The sequence below is a fragment of the Pinus tabuliformis genome, chromosome 4_1 (genome assembly GCF_031772625.1).
Source record: "Pinus tabuliformis cultivar Carrire ecotype Pingquan chromosome 4_1, CPIR1, whole genome shotgun sequence".
Classification (NCBI taxonomy): Eukaryota; Viridiplantae; Streptophyta; class Pinopsida; order Pinales; family Pinaceae; genus Pinus; species Pinus tabuliformis.
The window spans coordinates 132,839,458-132,857,809 of NC_142303.1; positions in this window are offsets into that span (position 1 = coordinate 132,839,458).

An 18,352-nucleotide genomic window follows, 5' to 3' on the forward strand; every position below is an offset into this window, starting at 1 on the left:
ATTACAAAAAAAATTCATTTTACACCCAATATATAAAAAATAATATATAATTAAAATATTTAAAATTTAATACAGTTAAATATTAACAATAAACTAAATTAATAAAAATTCCTATTTTTAACTAAATTAATAATAAATCCTATTAATAAAAAGTGCAAAAAAAATTTCATCTTTGACAAAGCAACAACATTGATCAACCTTCAAAATAATATAGGTTCATGCTATCACCCTTATCCAACAAAAAGCTTACCCAAAAAAATTACTATCTTATCAAAAATAATATTCTATACCCATGATTTGAGTGTAAAGAATTTAAAAGTAAAGGATTTATATATACTAAGTTACTCTATTTAATTACTTGTTTAATTACTTATAAACACTTATGGTATAAGAAGTCATTTAAATCACAATTATATTATTATTATAACAATGATAGTTTCAAACATTTTTCTAATGAATATGATCGGAAAATTGTGAGTTTCCGTGTATTGTATTTTTTTTAATAATTAATCATGTATATAGATTTCTTTTTATGAAATTATACTTAATTTTATTCTAATTTTCTTATACGTAGAATCTTCAATATAATGGGCTAATAAGTTAATTTCTTTGGTTCGGAGTCGAGGGAATGGGTGGCTAGAGCCTTGGTTGTCTTAGTTCCCTGGCTTGTTCCTCTCCATCCATGATTTTGGTGATCTTGGACCCATTCCCCAGTAGGTGTAATCGTGTCTATACAAGCTCTCTCTATGTAGTGATTGTGTGGTGGGTTTCATGTTTCTATAGCGGTGCTTGGAGTTTTGATTTGCCACTGCTTCTCCTTTAGTGTCATCATTTATTCCCATTTGACTATTTGGCTCATCATGTTCTTGTTTTGCTACCGACATCATGTTGGGCTTCATGACCCGTGCTTGTTTCTCAGGAGATCTACTGCTATCGCTGAGGTTTTGGAATTTTTATTGGCTTTTCAATGTGCTCATCGCTAGGTATTCTTGCAGCTTGTCTTGAGCTTGATTATGTGGCTTCAGGGGCGTCCTATGCCCCATATATAGGATTTGTCCCTGGTTTTTTCAGCTACTCTTTTCTAGGTGTTGTTTGTGGGCTTTGTGGCCCTTTTTTTATGCTCCCTTCGCGGTTCGTCTTCAAGCCTCCATGCCTTTTATTGTTTTTTCATAGTCTTGTGGCCTAGGGTTTGCAATCCCTAGGGTTTTTCTAAATGAAAAGTATTTTTCATATCCTTAGATGGTGGATGTTTTTCTGGAATGCACTTGGTGCATATGCAAAATTTAATTTTCTTCTTCCCTCTTAAATAAAATTATGTGTCTTTTTCTATGTGAAAATAGAAAAAGAAAAAAAATGCATAATCCTTAATAAATATGAGGATTAAAAATGTCATAATGAGTTTTGAATTAGGTATAGAGGATAGAAATGTTTACCCTTAACCACCAAGCTAGTTTCAATTGACTTAATTTGTTTAGAACATTTTGTTACACCTTCTAATATGTAAGTGAGAATCCTATTATTGGTACCATTCCAATTGCAATTAGTCCATGAGGGAAAAACATCATAACAAAAGGAATTATACTTAGGTAAGGAGGATAACCTCTCCTCTAAACAACCCATGCTAACACTAGAATTGGAAATTGACATATCTATATGAAAACATTGAAGATAATATTCAACATTTGAAAACACATAACAAATATTAAACTCCAATTATATATATATATATATATATATATATATATATAGATATATATATATATATATATATATATAATTTCAACATAGATGGTTGTCTACATTATAGTGTATTAATACATATTTTTACATGAAATCATCAATTGATTTAAATATAATTCAACAATATGTTGGGATGTGTTATCACAATTTTAGTTAGTTTTTAAAAGCATTGACAATTTTAGTGTTAGCACTGATTTGTAATAAATAGGGTTAAAGTGCTAACAAGGAGAGTGCAATAATTGTTGTGTGTTTGAAAATAAAAATAAAAAGGAAAATGTGCTAATGCGCTAACAACGAGAGTAGTAGCGCATTTTTGTAAAAATGGTCAGTTAAAACTCTATTTTTTCTTCTACAACACAAAAATTTCGAGCACGCTTTCTAAACAAATGAGAAATAATTTTTCAAAACAAAAAGAGGGTTTCGTCCAAAACGAAACCATTTAAAAAATAATCTCTCAATTTTCTAATAGCTATCATGGTTTTGGAGTTTCAAAGGGATCACTGGACACTATTTTTCGAGAATTCGTGAGGAAAAATCTCATGGATAGTTGTTGACTTGGATGCCACCTCATCAAATTTGACATGGTGATCCTTATGTCCAACCATAAATCTAGCAACAACATGATCTTTAGATGTATATAGGATTGGAAAGATGTTTATGTGCATGTATTTGAGAAATGATTTATCTCTCTTATTTTAGCAATTTGTAATTAAGTATGAAGGAGAAACTTGTTTTAGTTTGTAATCTAATTATAAAGAAAAGGTATATAATGTAACAAGGGTTGGTTTTTTAATCAGAAAACGTATTTTTCTCTGCGTATATTTCTAAAAAAAATTAATAAAGGAAGACTAATTTTGCAACAGAGATTCTTATGTTGAGAGATTTTGGATATGTGTTGAAATTGACTATTTTGGTGAAGTCAATTTCAATAGTAAAATTATATCCTATAGGAGAAGCACTATCTTGGTTGGTCTTCATGTTGGTGCCCTTATATAATAGATCAAATTCAAATATATCATATCTTTCTCCTCCATCCTACATGTCATTATACAAAATATAAAGGGAACATTGTTGATAGAGCTTGCCTTGATCTTCTTTTATGGGAAAAAATGAAACATGTAGGAGGTTCATCCAACTACTCCAATGACTGAATGGAGACATGATGTTTTCAAAATAGATAATGATTGAAATTCTTTCATAGGAATGGTCCTACTAAAGAATGGAATAATAATCTATCCATCTCAGATTAGGATCATAAATATAAACAAATCTGTGATATGGATATCTTACTGCACCAAAATAAGTAGGGTTGTGGTTGACGGGTGCTAATGGAATATCATAGGTGTGCCTTGTATCTAAGAGCCAAAACCGTTTCTCAAGAATGATCTTCCGGATTTCCGTGGTTAAAGACATAACTTTTTCTAAAATACAATCTACACAAAAAGAATAATGGCAGGAAGGGCATAATGTAAGTTGGGATTTGTTATGGGAGGATGATGAACATTCACCAAAATCAATTTTTTTAACTGTATATTTTGTGTGAATAATTTCTCCTTCTCTAGTCATTAAATTTGCAAGATAATTCTCTTTACCGGCTTTATATATGATATCCAAGTCATATCCATCTAACCATAAAGCCCATCTTAAAACTCTAGAATTACCTTGTTCAACCAATCTTTTGTTTTGCATCATTCCTTTCATGTGCTTGAGATTTGTCTTAACAATGAAGTGAGCACTTTTAAGGAACAACCTAAATCTTTTTATACCATTCTTTACTGCTAGAATTTCTTTATGGGAAGAAGGATAATTTTTTTCAGCGTCTGAGAATGTGCGTGAGGAATATGCACACAATTCATCATTTTTTCCATGTTTCTGCAATTATATTACTGCCAAACAGTAATATGAGGCATCTATTTCAAGAATGAATGGTAGGTCACTGTGGCGAAGAGCCAAAGGTGGTAGTTGTATGATTTACTGCTTTATATTTCTTATGACTTTTGTCATCTGATCATTCCAACTGCTGCCCTTTTTTAGTCTTTGTTGCAGAAGCTTTGTATCTGCGGCCTCCTCTAGATAAAATTGCTTGATGTAATTCAAACATCCTAAAAGTCTTTGTACAGTCTTAACATCTAGAAAATAGTCTGGAAATTTTGATAAAGAATTCAATACACGTGGTTATAATTTTATTCTACCTTGGGATATTATTAGACCCAAGTACTCAATCCGGGTTTGTGCAATAATGAACTTATCCTGGGAGGCAGAAAGATCTATACCATGCTTGAAAACAACTTGATAAAATATCTCTAAGTGTTTTTTATGTTCAGTAATATCCTTGTTGAAAATTAACAAATCATCTACGTAGACAATGATAAAATAATAATTTCAAAAAAGATCTTCCATTCTCTTCTGGCATTCTTATGGGGTATTCTTCAAACCAAATGGCATAACTTTTCTTTGAAACTTTCCTCAAGCTACCACAAATGTTGTTTTATATCTGTATTCAGCATTAATGTCAAGGTGCCAAATCCCACTTTTAGGATCAAACTTATTGAATACATTAGCTTTGGCGATCTTTGATAACAACATTTCTTTATTAGGTAAATGATAATTAATGGGCACAAGAGCTTCATTCATATATTTGTAGTTGATAACTAGCCTCTTTTTTCCACATTTTTGCAGTGAGTGCTTGTTGACATACAGTGTTGGACATGCCAAAGAACTCTTGCATGGTTCTATCAATTTTCTCTTTAACAAGTGATTAATTTTTTATTTAAAAAGCTACTATTCAGACAGGCTTATGTGATTTGCTAATTCCTTTTGTCCTTTGAAATATCGTTCATCTGAAATGGAAGTGAGACAAAATAGTTTTCCCTAAACCAGAATGCATCTGGGTGTTCGGCTATACAATCATTTTTCAACTTATTTACAATATCAAATAGAATAGTAGGGCCATGGATTTGTACATGCTTAACAAGTTTCTTATCTTGGAGAGATATATTACTGCTTCATCTAAATTTCTTACCACGTCAGGTTTTACCTTGAGTGTGTATTTACTTTTAGCAAGGACTTGCACCTTTTCACCTTGAATGTTGAAAATTATCATGTTCTTTTCAATGGTAATTGGCATCATTTTTTTCATAAAATCTTGTCCAAGCAACATATCAGCACCATTATCATAATTATATAAAGTGACATATGCTTCTTGTGATCCTAAGAGTATTGAAAAGTCTCGAGCAATATATGGAATTTTTATCAGCTGTTTGTTAACTACTCTAAATTGGACTTGAGTGGGTTTCGAATAGTAAGCAGGAATGACCTTGAATTTGCAACAGCTACTCATAGCTCCAATATCAATCTAAGCATCAAGAATATATTCTTTGTATCCAGGCCCATTTATTTTTAGAGGGATTACCATACTATCATCAATACCACTGATGTCACGAATGTCTTCATTAATATGTTGATTGGATGATATTAATGGAGTTTGAGAGGAAAGGAAAGTACAAGAAATAAACTGAGTTCGTATTATCAAGTTCTTGAATGTTGGCTTGAATCCTTTGTTCAGGTTGCTTCATCTGGTTTCTGTCTCTTTGGAGATCTTCTTCTACCCTTTTAATCTTATCCAATATTTTTCTGCAATATTACCATTTTATTATTGTGATGTTTATGGCGTTATATGCCAATCTGAAATCTCAAATTCCTCTCCATCAATTCTCTTGTGGGGAATAGAAACCTCCAAATGATCAATCTTTTCTTAGAGGCGTCTTCAAGGTATAATCAAGCTAGGATGAAGAGAGGACTTTTGTCTTGGATTTCTTCAATTTGATGTTGTAAATCATAAAATGAAAACGTGAAACAATTGGACAGATATGTACACTCACTACTGTCACTATTATTGTCTGAAAGAGAAACCTTTTGGAATTTTTCATCAATGTCATAGCTATTATCTGAACCAGTACTATGTACAGAAAAACATTCAAAATAAAAATTTGTATGAGAAACTATGTCCAAATCAATTGGGTCATAAAATGATTTAAAAAGTTCGGCAATCTTTTTTTGGCTTCCTTTCTTTCCTTTCTTGGGACATTTGTTGGCCCAATGACTAGTTTGACCACAAATAAAGCATTTAGACTGTTGGTTTAGACCTTTTCTTGAAAACAAATCATGATGTTCTGGCTATAGGAGATCTTGACCTATATTTCTTTTTCTTAGTAGTAGGAGGTCGAGACCTACAATAACACTTACCACTTTGGTCTTTTTGAGAACCCTTTCTAGAGTGGTTCTTATAACACCCAAAATGATATGTTTCAGTAAAGGAGTCACAGATGGTGGGGCTGAAATGCAACTACTTTTTGACATTCTTACGATTTTTGTTGGTGGCACATTCACTCTTTAGAATGGTAAGAATGTCTTAGTGAAGTGCGACGAGAGACAATGTATCTATGGAAATGTATTGTGCAGACAATGACTGTTGAACTAATTCAGGTATTTTTCCTGGAATGGAGGCTATGTAGTGCCGAAGATAAGCCACATTATGGTGATCGGGGATTTTATAATAAAGATTTTGCATTGTTCAATAATACTCTAATAATAAATCTAAATTTCACAATCTTTGACTCATAAACATTTGGGCATAATGTTCACTGTCAGAGGAAATACCTCCCAGAAACTCATGGGAGAGAACCATCAAGATAGCTTCCAAATGATCATCATTTTGAAGAATTTATGTTTTCTCTTCTTTCTTAAGTGTTTCCCACCATATTCTGGCATTCCCTGTTAGGTTCCATGTGATTAATTTGACTACCTCTTTCCATGAAGCTTTAGTACCTGCTTTCTTCTTAGCAGCCCATGTATCAATCTGCTGTAGGAGAATGAATGTCTATACCCTATTTAGACAATCAAAATTGATAAGGAAAGTATTGTTTTGATTTCCAAATTTTGTTTGGACATTCATATCATCTCTAACTTCTGCAGAGGCAAGATGTTGAGTCGAATAATGGAATGGACTCTTTTTCTAATGAGAGCTAACACCATCTTCTCATGTCTTTGTAGCATTGTTAGAAAAGCTACAAGAACTTGTTCGTTTATTTTAGTTGTATAGGTTTTGCCTTCATCCCCTGACTGACTTCCCATCTTTATTTCTCTCGTGTAAAATTATGAAACCTTCTTTTTTAAAAGGTTTATTTTTTCTCGTGCTAACTTGTTACCCTTTGCTAAGGCTTCAAACTAGCTTTAATCATTTTCAAAAACTTTGAGAGAGAGATTGGATGAGGACTGGGAAGCTTTTATCAAGGTGAATTTAGGGCCTTCTTCTTCTATCTCAGAGTATCTAGGGGGAGAACTTGGTCTATTCGTAGTAGTTTCGAAACTTGTGACTGCTTTGCTCATTACCCCTAATTGATCATTAATTGCTCTTAACTGATTTTCATGAGTATTCTGGTGAGCATACATTGTATCTATGCTCTGGTGGATATTTCTGACATGCTCTTTTACATCTACAATGTCTCTTGTTGGGAAAAATACTGGGGGGGGGGGGGTGAATCAGTATTTAAAAATCAATAACTTTTTACATTTCATATTTAGATTTCTATATGCGACTTTACTGAATCGAACCTGCATGTGCACGTGATTGTTCTTAAGCCAATTAGCATATATCCAGTGAATTTATAATTCATTTAATCCATCATATGTTTATCTTCAGCTAGTGCATTAGTACTTTATTAACCATTAGATAAACATTAACCATGTGTTGTAATAAATAAACCATCACACATAAGCAACGCACATGAACACCAAGATTTAAGGGAGAAACCCAATGTGGGAGAAAAACCACTTGATGTTGTTGTGCATGTCTTCTTTTAAGATAAAGAATAAGTTGTTTACAATCTTGTACTGGTGCGGACTCATACCAGTACGCAGGCACCCATGTGAAGAAGACTACAACCTTCTCTTGTTCTATAGCCTCTACTTGAAGGGAGCTACAACCCCCTAGCTCTTGTATTGGCTGATATATTTACTAGTACGTAGGCGCTGGCCTACAAAAGGCTACTACCTTCACTCATTCTCTAGCTACTACTTGAAGGGCACTGCAACCCCCTAGCTCTTATCACCAGCCACTACTGGCAGGAAGCTTTGAATTCCTCACTAAAGGATCCAACCCTCAATATCCTCTAGGGACCATGTTTCATAAATTTTTAGACTGGATACTCCTAGTACACAACATAATATGTACACCACATTTCATAAAATTTTCATAATGGACCCATCAGTAAAATTGAAGCTCAAAATCAATCACCACTACAATACAACCATCAAATACAACTGCATCAACCAACCATTGAAACCCAATCATCAATCTCTGATATAACTGAAACACAATCATCACTTTCTGAATCAACCAATCAGTGAAACTTCTAAAACAATTGAATTAACCATTCACTTAAAACCCAATCAACCAATACTTAATCAAAATTCAACCAATCAACTAGAACAATCATATCACTATAACCAAAACATAGATATGAACTTAGAACATTGTATCAACAATCAGAACCAACTGCAGCCTCAAAAATCATTTTTCAGAAGGTATACGCTACTTTAATGAAGCCAACCTGCATGTATACGCTGCTTCCTTTAACCCAACTTGCATATACCTCTAAATATATTGAATCATAAAACCTCTGAACCACAAATTGTACCAATCGGTGACATTCTGAAGATCTACTGTCAAATTATAGAGTTCTAAATAGATATAAGAAAAGATCACCCTTCTCACTCAATCAAACAATCAATTAGACTCAATCTCCTTATACAGTCAGTTTTATTTTCAGATCTAATGAAGACATCAGTGACAAACAGCAGTAAAACAACAACACTGATCATATAGATCAATCATCTCTAAACAACAAGTTCTCTTCTGAATATGCTACTTGGAAGTGTCGAATCAATGTGTATACACACCTTCGCCAAGGCGAACCAGTGTATAGATATGCAAATAATAACTTATAACTTCAAAGCTATTCCAGACTTTAGACATACCTAGATCATACCATATAAAGGATAAAACACGCATTATCATTCAGATCTAGCCCATCCATTATCAGATCATACAATGATACGTCATTTTAGGTTTCATGATCCTGATCCAACATAGTATCCAAAGGTGCACAAAATATTTCGGATCATATCATAACCATATCCCTTGCAACATAAAATATATTTCAAATAGAAGTATTCATGAAAAACCCTTTCACTTGCACACTTAGTCCTTTGATCTTCTCCTCCTTATATAGTTTTAGCCTTTCTCAATACCTTAGACCAAAAAAACACTTAGAACCTGTGGTATTCTTGGACGAGATCAGGTAACCATTATTCTGCTCAATATTGTGGGATGTTACCATGGTATGGACCCTTGGTGTTAATTAATCTTAATTTTCCATGCCATATGTGCTTTTCCTCTTGTGAAAGTGCATGCATACGTATACATGCCTTTTGTTCTGTGAACCCACTTGTATACTCGATTTGGACTAGGTGTGTTACCTGGAAAAGTGTCTATTTAGAACGACTCTATCCCACTAAGGTGTGACAGTTACCTTAGAAACAAATAGAGAAAACTACTTTTGTATTTCCTTTATGAATTAAAGATAGAGGGGGATAGAAAGAACCGACCTGTGTCTTGCGCTAATCCTTTGATCCAATCCCTCTCTTCTTTGACAGCTTCCAGCTACCTGCTCCCTTACTTGCCCAGCTTCACCAAGTTCCTGTAAGATCACAGAAGAAGAAAACTACACAAAGACATGGATCTATATTCATAAAAAGCTTAGGATCAGATTTAAGCTAAACATACAAATGTAACAAGCATCAATGATACACAAGCATGTAGGAGAAACTCAAATAGTTTTATTGATATAACAAGAAGATCCAGGAGGAGTTACAACCGATGATTCCTGATCCAGCATCAACCTCCTAGCAAAGAAGCCCCTCTTCACCTCCAACAAAGCATAAATGACCCAATACTCTGATATCTATCTCAAAACCAACAACAATTCTTTGCAATGTACAAAATTCCAGCCTCTGGGTCTCTGGGATGAGGGATCCATATATAGATGTATGCAAGGAGTATGAGTCAACTTATGATTTGACTAGTGTCTTCTCTCTGTCAGTTCTTGCTTCCACTTGGAGACTGAAAGCCTCTTACTCATCCTTGGTCGAATTCAGTGAGGCAAGTGTCATTGGAGAAGATTCTGGAAGCTTCCATTGTCTTTCCACCTCGCGGAATGGCACTGCCATTTGTCATTTCCCACTCAACGCACCCTGATAGTGCATTTAGGTGCGTTGCAACGCACCCAGCTATTGTATTTAGGTGCTATGAAGCGCAGCTAGCTAGTGGAGCAGCTGAAATGATCCTGATTTGACTGATTCTGAGCAGTTTCTGGTGGAGGACTTTTGGGAGAAGCTGTAATTTGTTGACCTTGTTCCTTTAGGGGTTGGAACAACACTTTTAGGGACTTAGGAGCCCTTGGTTTATGGACATTTCATGCTTGGAGCTGCAAGGCACAAAAATGTCTATAACAGTTGCCCCCTAAAGTATGAGGCCGTTAATCGGGTGAAATGCTTTATTATGAGGATACAAAGTTCTTTCAATGTTGGGAGGAGACTTGTAATAAGATACAATACAATACATTATCTTCATACTATTTTTTCATGATCTAGCTGAGGCGGGCATTCCCATGCTCAGCTTTATAAATTCATTTTCATGTACATAGGACAGACAATCGTCTGAGTATAGACTGATGATTCTGATAGAGCCATCATCCTTTTGGTAGGATGATTATCTGTGCTGCAATGCTGTACATTTTAATGTCTTTATTTTCCTGAATATATATCACAGCCTGGATGGATGAAACTAGATCCGGGGTCTTCAATCTCGTCCGATCTTCACTCGAAGTACAAGTCGATCCATGTGAGAAATGTTCTGAAGTCGAACATGGAAAGACATCGCTTGATTACTGGTCAATGAGGTAAACCGTTAACAAGCGCGACAGGAATCACCGATAATGATAATGACCCTCAAGGTACTACAGTACAATTCACGTGGTGTGAATAAAGGACTTGGCGTCGAACACCACGCAAAATCTTTCGGTCGAAGGCCATTGATGTAAACCTGTCGCCGGAAGTGAGAAACTTGCCATTGAGGCATGCAAGCTTCAAAGTACTGAATGGGGTGTTCCTAGACCAACTTCTTGGATAATGAGCTGATGTCGACAAGAAGTGATCCGTCAAAGGAGGGCCTTAATGAATCCCACATCAATGACACGGAACAGAGCAAATGATTTTGATGGAGGTGAAAACAATCTGATGATATATGGTTCAGGATGGTGGTCATGAAAGTATGGAGTATAATGTATGGTAGTGGATGGGACATAGGTGACTTCTCTGGATGACTTCTCTTGAACATGTCGGCGACACTTATGTGATGGATTGGCAGCATTAACCCCAAATGTGGATGGTATGGCGTGACCATGGTGATGTGACCGGTGAATGAAACAACCCAACCTGACTCGGACACAGAGTGGAAGTGTCATGTTCAAGAGCGACTTGCTACCAATAAAGATTCTTTGAGTTTTCTTCCCAATTTTTCCCCAGTCATTGCTGACCAGTACCTCTTTATTTTTGTCAAGCTTGAGGAGGATAACATATGCTTGTTCTATAATTTGCCCTTCGGGCAAACCCATCGCTATGTTTTAACGAACCTAGCGATAGTGAAACTCGTTCTCATCTAAAGACAAGTTTGTCGCTATTAATATTTTTAACGAGTTTAACGACAAAGATAACTCGGTCCTTTTCATTTTTAGAGAGTCTGAAAAAGTACGTAAAGGTAACTCCAAAATTCCTTTTTCGTCATCTAATCCCTTAAGTCCGAAAAAGTATAAAACAATACAGAAGGGATGAATTTTCGATAGTTTTAACGAGCCGAACAAAACAAGCGCTCGATCTTTTTGTGTAATAATCCCTCAGGTCCAAAAAGATTAAAATCTAGAGGAGGGATAGCACTTCCTGTCCCTTTAACGAGCTGGAGAGGCCAATGGCTCGACAATCTTTTCATATTTTATGAGTCAGTTGAAAAGAGCTTAAAGGAGACTCGTCTTTTGAGGAACGAGTGATAAAATGGGTAGCAACTGATTCCAGGTAAGGTTTGGAATTTTCCAATCACGGCAGTGTCACAAGGATGGCTAGTGAAATCACTCTTCGCAGCTGTTCCTCAAAATGGGTAAGCAATCAAATGGAGGTGAATGATCGGCCAATGGAAAAGTGGAGGTGACGGTGCAAACACGACCAAGGCTTTAATGGCTGAAGTACTACATTCGCGGTAGTTATTTACCGGGGAATAGTTCATTTTTTAACGAGCTTAAATGCGGGTGGCAACATTTGCTCGGTGCGGGTTTATTTTTTAACGAGCTTGAACCTTGCGGTAACACTGCTCGATCAATCCAGTCATATGATAAGAATGTCTCATATAAAAACGACAATTTTTAGAGTTTTTCCCCACATCCTTTCTTTATGCAAGTTAGGAAACGACTAATTCAAAAACAGATAAATAATCGCTCTTTACTTGCACTACAAAAGGTTTGCATGCCCCCAGGTGTAAAACTGAGTTTCAAGGTTACCTCTACTTATATCTGACAAAACACTTGTTTTACCGAGAGAGGCCTACCTCTTACAGGTTACCCAAAGATTGTTCTATTCACACTGCAAACAAAACACTTCTTCGGCGGTGTCTATCGAAACAAACAAAGGTGAGCGACGATGCCCGCCAACTCACATAACTTTGACAAGAGAATCTTGTTCCAGAATAACCCCCTCTTCCAATCACGGACGGAGGTACAGACTAGTCATATTCTCCCGGTTAGAGGAACCGGGTAGATGAAACTAGCATGGAGAAGTTTTTCAACTTCTGCCTTAATGGCAGCGACTTTCTTGGGGTGCACCTGCCTTAGCCGTTGTCTTATTGGTTTGACATCTGGATACATCTTAATTTCGTGTTCAACGATACTCGAGTCAATGCCTGGCATTTCACTGTATGACCAAGCAAAGACATCTCTGAATTCGCGAAAAAGAGCGTTATATATTTCCAGTTCTGAAGGAGAACAAAATTTGCCAACATAAATATTCTCTACAACATTTTTTTGGTCGAGATATTTATGGCTATAGTCTCTTCAATGTTGGACAAGTTTCGCTCGGAATCCACCGTATTTACAGTATTTGATAGAAAATCAAAGACTGAAGGATGATAAAGGTCATTTTGAGTATCTTCTCCACAATCCGGAAGAAGAGAACGATGGTGGGAATCATTCCATGGTGCTCCTTCAACTACCATAGATTGGACAATTCCTTCGTCGGTGACATGCACTCGTGACCAAGGATCTGAAGGAGTACCATATTCTCTAGACCTATCTATCCAAACACTTGATGAGCGTTGATTTGGGTTTGCCTCCCATGCTAGGAACATTGATTGCTATAATATTTCCGTTGGGCTTGGGGGCAAAACCACTGCATGATCCATGTCGATATCGTTTTCTGAGATCTTCGTAGAAGATATCATGTTCTAGGTTCCTATCGTCGCTACTTCTACCAGATTGATTGGAGGTGGAAGAGCGAAAGTTCCCATTAGTATAGGATCTTTTAGTAGGCCTACTCCGATATTCTGAAGCGAATGGGGGCTTCCATGGATCATGGGAATGCTTCCAGTAACTTGAGAACCATTGGGGAGGAAGTTTTGTTGATCAACGATTCTAATCCCTCCTTGAAAGGGAAATACAATCTTTCTAAAATAGGTCGACACAACAGCTGCCATGGCATAAATCCATGGTCTTCCTAGCAGGATGTTGTAATCAAGATTCCCATCGATGACTTCAACATCTATCTCTACCGTTTTCCCCCCTAGTTCGACTTTCAAGTTATTTAGGATACCATATGGGTTATATGTCCTTCCATCGAATGCTTTTAATGTCGTCGAAGATCGCGACAAGGTTGGAGATCCTAAAGTTTTCCAGCAACTCATCGACATAATGCATGTAGATGCCCCCTCATCAACAATTGTTTGATGAACAGTTTTGTTGAGGGCTTTCACTTGAATAAGGAAAGCTCGTTGAGCTGGTAACTGAGGATCGTATCCTTTATGATCGAAGGATACAAGATTGGAATCCTTTGGGTCAATCCCACCAATGGCTAATAATAAAGCCTGCCTTTGGGATGGGCAATTTTGTAGTACTTCAAGAGTCGACATAGTGGATGGCGATTGGGCCAAATCTTCCACTATGTTATAATGTTGTGCCGCTCTAGCGTGGGGATTAAATGTCGCCTTGTGTACTACTCCCTTTGACGGTTTTATCGTTAATTCAGGAATGGTGGGTGGCACAACTTCTGTCGAAGTTGTTGTCGAACTACTTGGTTGATCTTTATCCTTGTTGTTCGACAGCTGTGGATTCCCATAATCTTTGTTCCTTGTCGATATCAAAGCATCATTTTGCTATTTTGAAACCGACAACATTAGCACTTGAGACAGGGAAGCATTTCCACTTTCAACCAGATTTGTTCCTGGATTTGGAAACAGATCAGTTAACACTGCGGAGGTCTTTGAATTCTTCACGAATTTCTTAAGCTCAGCTTTGTGTGGAAAATTTGCGGTCCAATGATCCTCATCGCATATGAAGCATGGATTTTTTGGTTTCCTATCTCCAGGAGGGTTTGAAGAAGATTTTTCAGGTGATGATTCTTCCTGTTTCTTCTTCTTCCCTTTGCCTTTCTTCTTGCTTCCTGGTTGTTTGGTTTCTTTGCCTTTATTTGTCGATACGGCATTTACTTCCGAAGCAAGAAGTTCGTCTTTTTCATTTTGACCTGAAATCTTACGGGCCTTTTTGGATATAGCCTTTGTCGATTTCGTGTCTGTCGTGCCAATCACGCCATCACCGGCATGAGAGTCATTGTTTGATTTAGGAGGAGGAGGAATTGAGAATTCCGGTCTAGGGGTGTCAGGTATTTTGTCGTAGAGCGTGCCGGACTGAGTATAGATCAAGTCCAGATATTGTGCACGAGCGATAACTTGCTCTTCTGTTACGACTCCCCCCTTTTCCACATCTTCCATGATGGAAGGCAGTAATGACTTGATAAACCATTCAGCTAATAGCTGATTGGGGATGTATGTTTTTACCATCCTATGACGACGTCGCCACTCATGTATATGATCAGATATGTGAGTGGTCGTTGTCTGTTTGAAGTTGGTAAGAAGTTCTGTTCCTGTTTCGTACCTTATTGGTAATTGAAAATGGGTTAAAAAGGTTGTGGCTAAGGTACTAAAGTTGTCGAACGAAGCTCTAGGCAATTCAATATACCATTTTGCCGCTGGACCCGTTAACATCCTCTGAAAGAGGAGAAGTCTTATCGAATCATCATTTAGGGTGTTTGATGAACACCATAGATGAAATGTCATCACGTGATTCGATGGATCTTCACCCGGATTTCCATTAAATTTAGGAATATCTGATGGAAGTTTATGCGGAATCGCTGGCCACCAAGGGGCGTAAGCAATTGGATCGTTTGTTAACCGATTTAAATCAGGTAACTCTAAGGTTGCCACAAAGGGTAACTGCTGATTCAGGTTAGGTGAAGCATACCCAGGATAAGATGGGATTGCCTGAGCAGTTGGTCTTTGCATACCAGCATAATGCATTTGATGCTGGTATGTTTGGTAAGGTTGGTGGACATGACCATTGTAAAATGGTTGATTTTGACCGTTTTGAATGTATGGCTATCCACTGTTCGCAAAGATTTGCTGCTCAGAACCTTGGTATACTTGTTGGAATTTTGGTTGTTGGTATTGCACCAGCCATGGTTGTGAAGCCATGTTCTGTTGCGCTATACTAACTGTTGGACCAAGGTGAGGGGTAATTGTACCCGTCTGGACCTATGTCGCCCCACTAGTCGGCGATTGTGGTTGAGTCGCAGGGTCAAGGGGCTGTTGCATTACAACCTGAGAAATCTGAGGTTGGCATACAACAGGCAGCGTTTGAACTTGTGACACCGTCACAATAGCTGGTGTAGTCGGGATATTCGACATAGGTACGCATTGTTGCATCGAATACACAACTCTTGGTTGTTGAGGTAGTATAGGTACCCAACCACTTGAGGTAATTCCAGTGTAACCTGAATGTTGTTGTGAACTCCCGTATGGATATCCTCCCGGAGGGGGTAATGAAAGGGCATACTGCCCCCCATACGGTGGTAATCCGGAACTCAAGGGGATTGTTTGCCCTTGGGGACCGGACTGCCCAAATTGACCTCCAAATGGATCAATTTGTTGAGACTCAACATAAGAGTTTCCGGATATTATTCCGGATGAACAAACAGGAATGGACCATACTGTCATAATAGCCCCTGAATGGGCTCCTTCTAGCGGCTGAGAGCTAGTCGGGACAGCTGGTATGCCGGCGAACATTGTCGGAGTGATAGCTGGAAGTTATGCCGTCGTTGTGTCGGATGACACAGTCCTAGATGTTGACGGCTGTTCAGACATTTGTAGTCTATCCAAAATATTACCTAGTGATTCTATAGGAGCTTCCACTGGTGGTAGACTAACTTTTGATGAAGAAGTATATAGAGTGATCCCGACTCCAAAGTGCGTTGGAGTACTTGTTTGAGGATCTTCTACAATTTCTTCAATTTCAATCAGACCAGGTGGAAGGGGAAGACCGTCAGGTCCGTAAAATATTTTTGGTGCCGAAGAAGGTATGGAATCGACAGCGACAGATGTTTGAAGAGCAAGACTCTCCGAACCGGTTGTAGATGGAATTGGTTCGGTAACACAAGTATTTACTCTCAGACTAGGATTAGTATCATTGTCCCTCCGTGGCTGTTGAACTTCTTCTGTAGAGGCAGGGATTCCAGAAATTTTTGGAGTAACCGGAGTCTCTGATGTCGTTGGAACACTTGTTCTAACTTTAATAGGAGATTTGGAACCGGTTAAACAAGTTCGCTTTGTCCATACTGGTTTCGATTCCGGAGACAAAGACGGTTGACTCGTAAGCCTCCGCAAACGACGGGGTTTCAATTGACTTTCTTCCACGATTGCGGATTACTCGATCATCTAAAATAAAAAGGGGAAGTATGTTTCCGAATTAAATGAATTTTAGACGCTTTTGACACAACTTGTTTTTTCAGTTTTTAAGAGTCGAGAAAAAAAAAAGATGACTCTAGTCTCCTTCGATTTTTAATGAGCCTGAAGTGACAAGTGCTCAGATGGACCTTTTCCGTTAAAGAGTCTGAAAATGAACAAAAGGGACTGCTCTGGAGATCTAGGTAGAGGGAGTACCAAACCAATCGCAAAACTGCAGAATACTTTTTACGGTACGGCAGTCAATCTTCCCGAATGCTGTGTTCAGTGCATTGCGATCGATAGGGCGGCAGACACGGCTTCCTATGGATAAAGGATTTAAGTCTATAGGGGTCTCCCAATATATACTCGACGGTCCGTGGGAGCACAAGTCCGTACTGGCACTTATCGTCTCAAAGTGGAGGAATCACCCAACCATCAGTGAGGACAACAGTTACCAGGCTTTACGACACCGGAATACGTCTCTAACCTAGACCTCTAAATGTTATGCGTTAAGTTCCAAAGCGTTGTTAGATTCATTGAATTTATTTTAAGTTGATCTTTCTTATGAAGTTTTCCTTTGGGGTTCACCACGAGATGTAGAGGTAATTCCTAAAATGCAATCTAAAGATGATAAGCAAACTTTTATCTCTTTTCAACAATGAAAATGCTAGCTACTAGGGGAAAAGAAAGACACAATCTTTTCACAAAGAGCAAAGAGCAGACTGTAAATGCACTTTCCTAAATCAAGCCAAACAGACTGTCAATATGCAAATGCACATGTGCATGTATTTGTTTTTCGACTTTCTTAATATTGATGCTAAAAAGAAAGTTGATGTACAAATATGAATTTGCTTTCAAGCGACAAACACAAACAAGCTTCTTTTCGAAATCAAAAGGTAGAGATGATTACGACACTTTATGATTTTGAAATAAATACCCGTTTTTGACACTAGAAAGTCACAAATTCAAACCAAAGGCAAAAGTAAAAGTATAGTCGACTATCAACAACAATCAAACTTTCTCCTATGATCGAAATCGACACTTGCGACAGATCTAAATCAAAGGACGACAATACGACTATTCTAGTTTTGCAATGGAAAACTGTAAACGACGCAACAAACACACAAAAACATCTACAGTTCTTTTGTACAAAGGAGGCGGAATTACAGCAAGGAAAAGGGGGTTTTAAACAGACACATACACTGATCACAGGCCGCAAAAATTAGAGACAAAACTGGAAAGAATGAATCACAAGAACCTCAGCTGCACAGGGTTAGTCTGATCAGCGCACCTGTAACACAAAGAAACTGGATTGCAGCGCAGGTTTCCCTCTCGGGAACTGCGCTGAAATGCAGGAACTCTTCATAGTACCTGCGCTGGGGCAGAAACGAGAATTCTATCCGGGTTCTGGGTCACGGTTTACAGTTTAGTCTTTGGTCTTTGGCCGAGTAAAAGCAATGA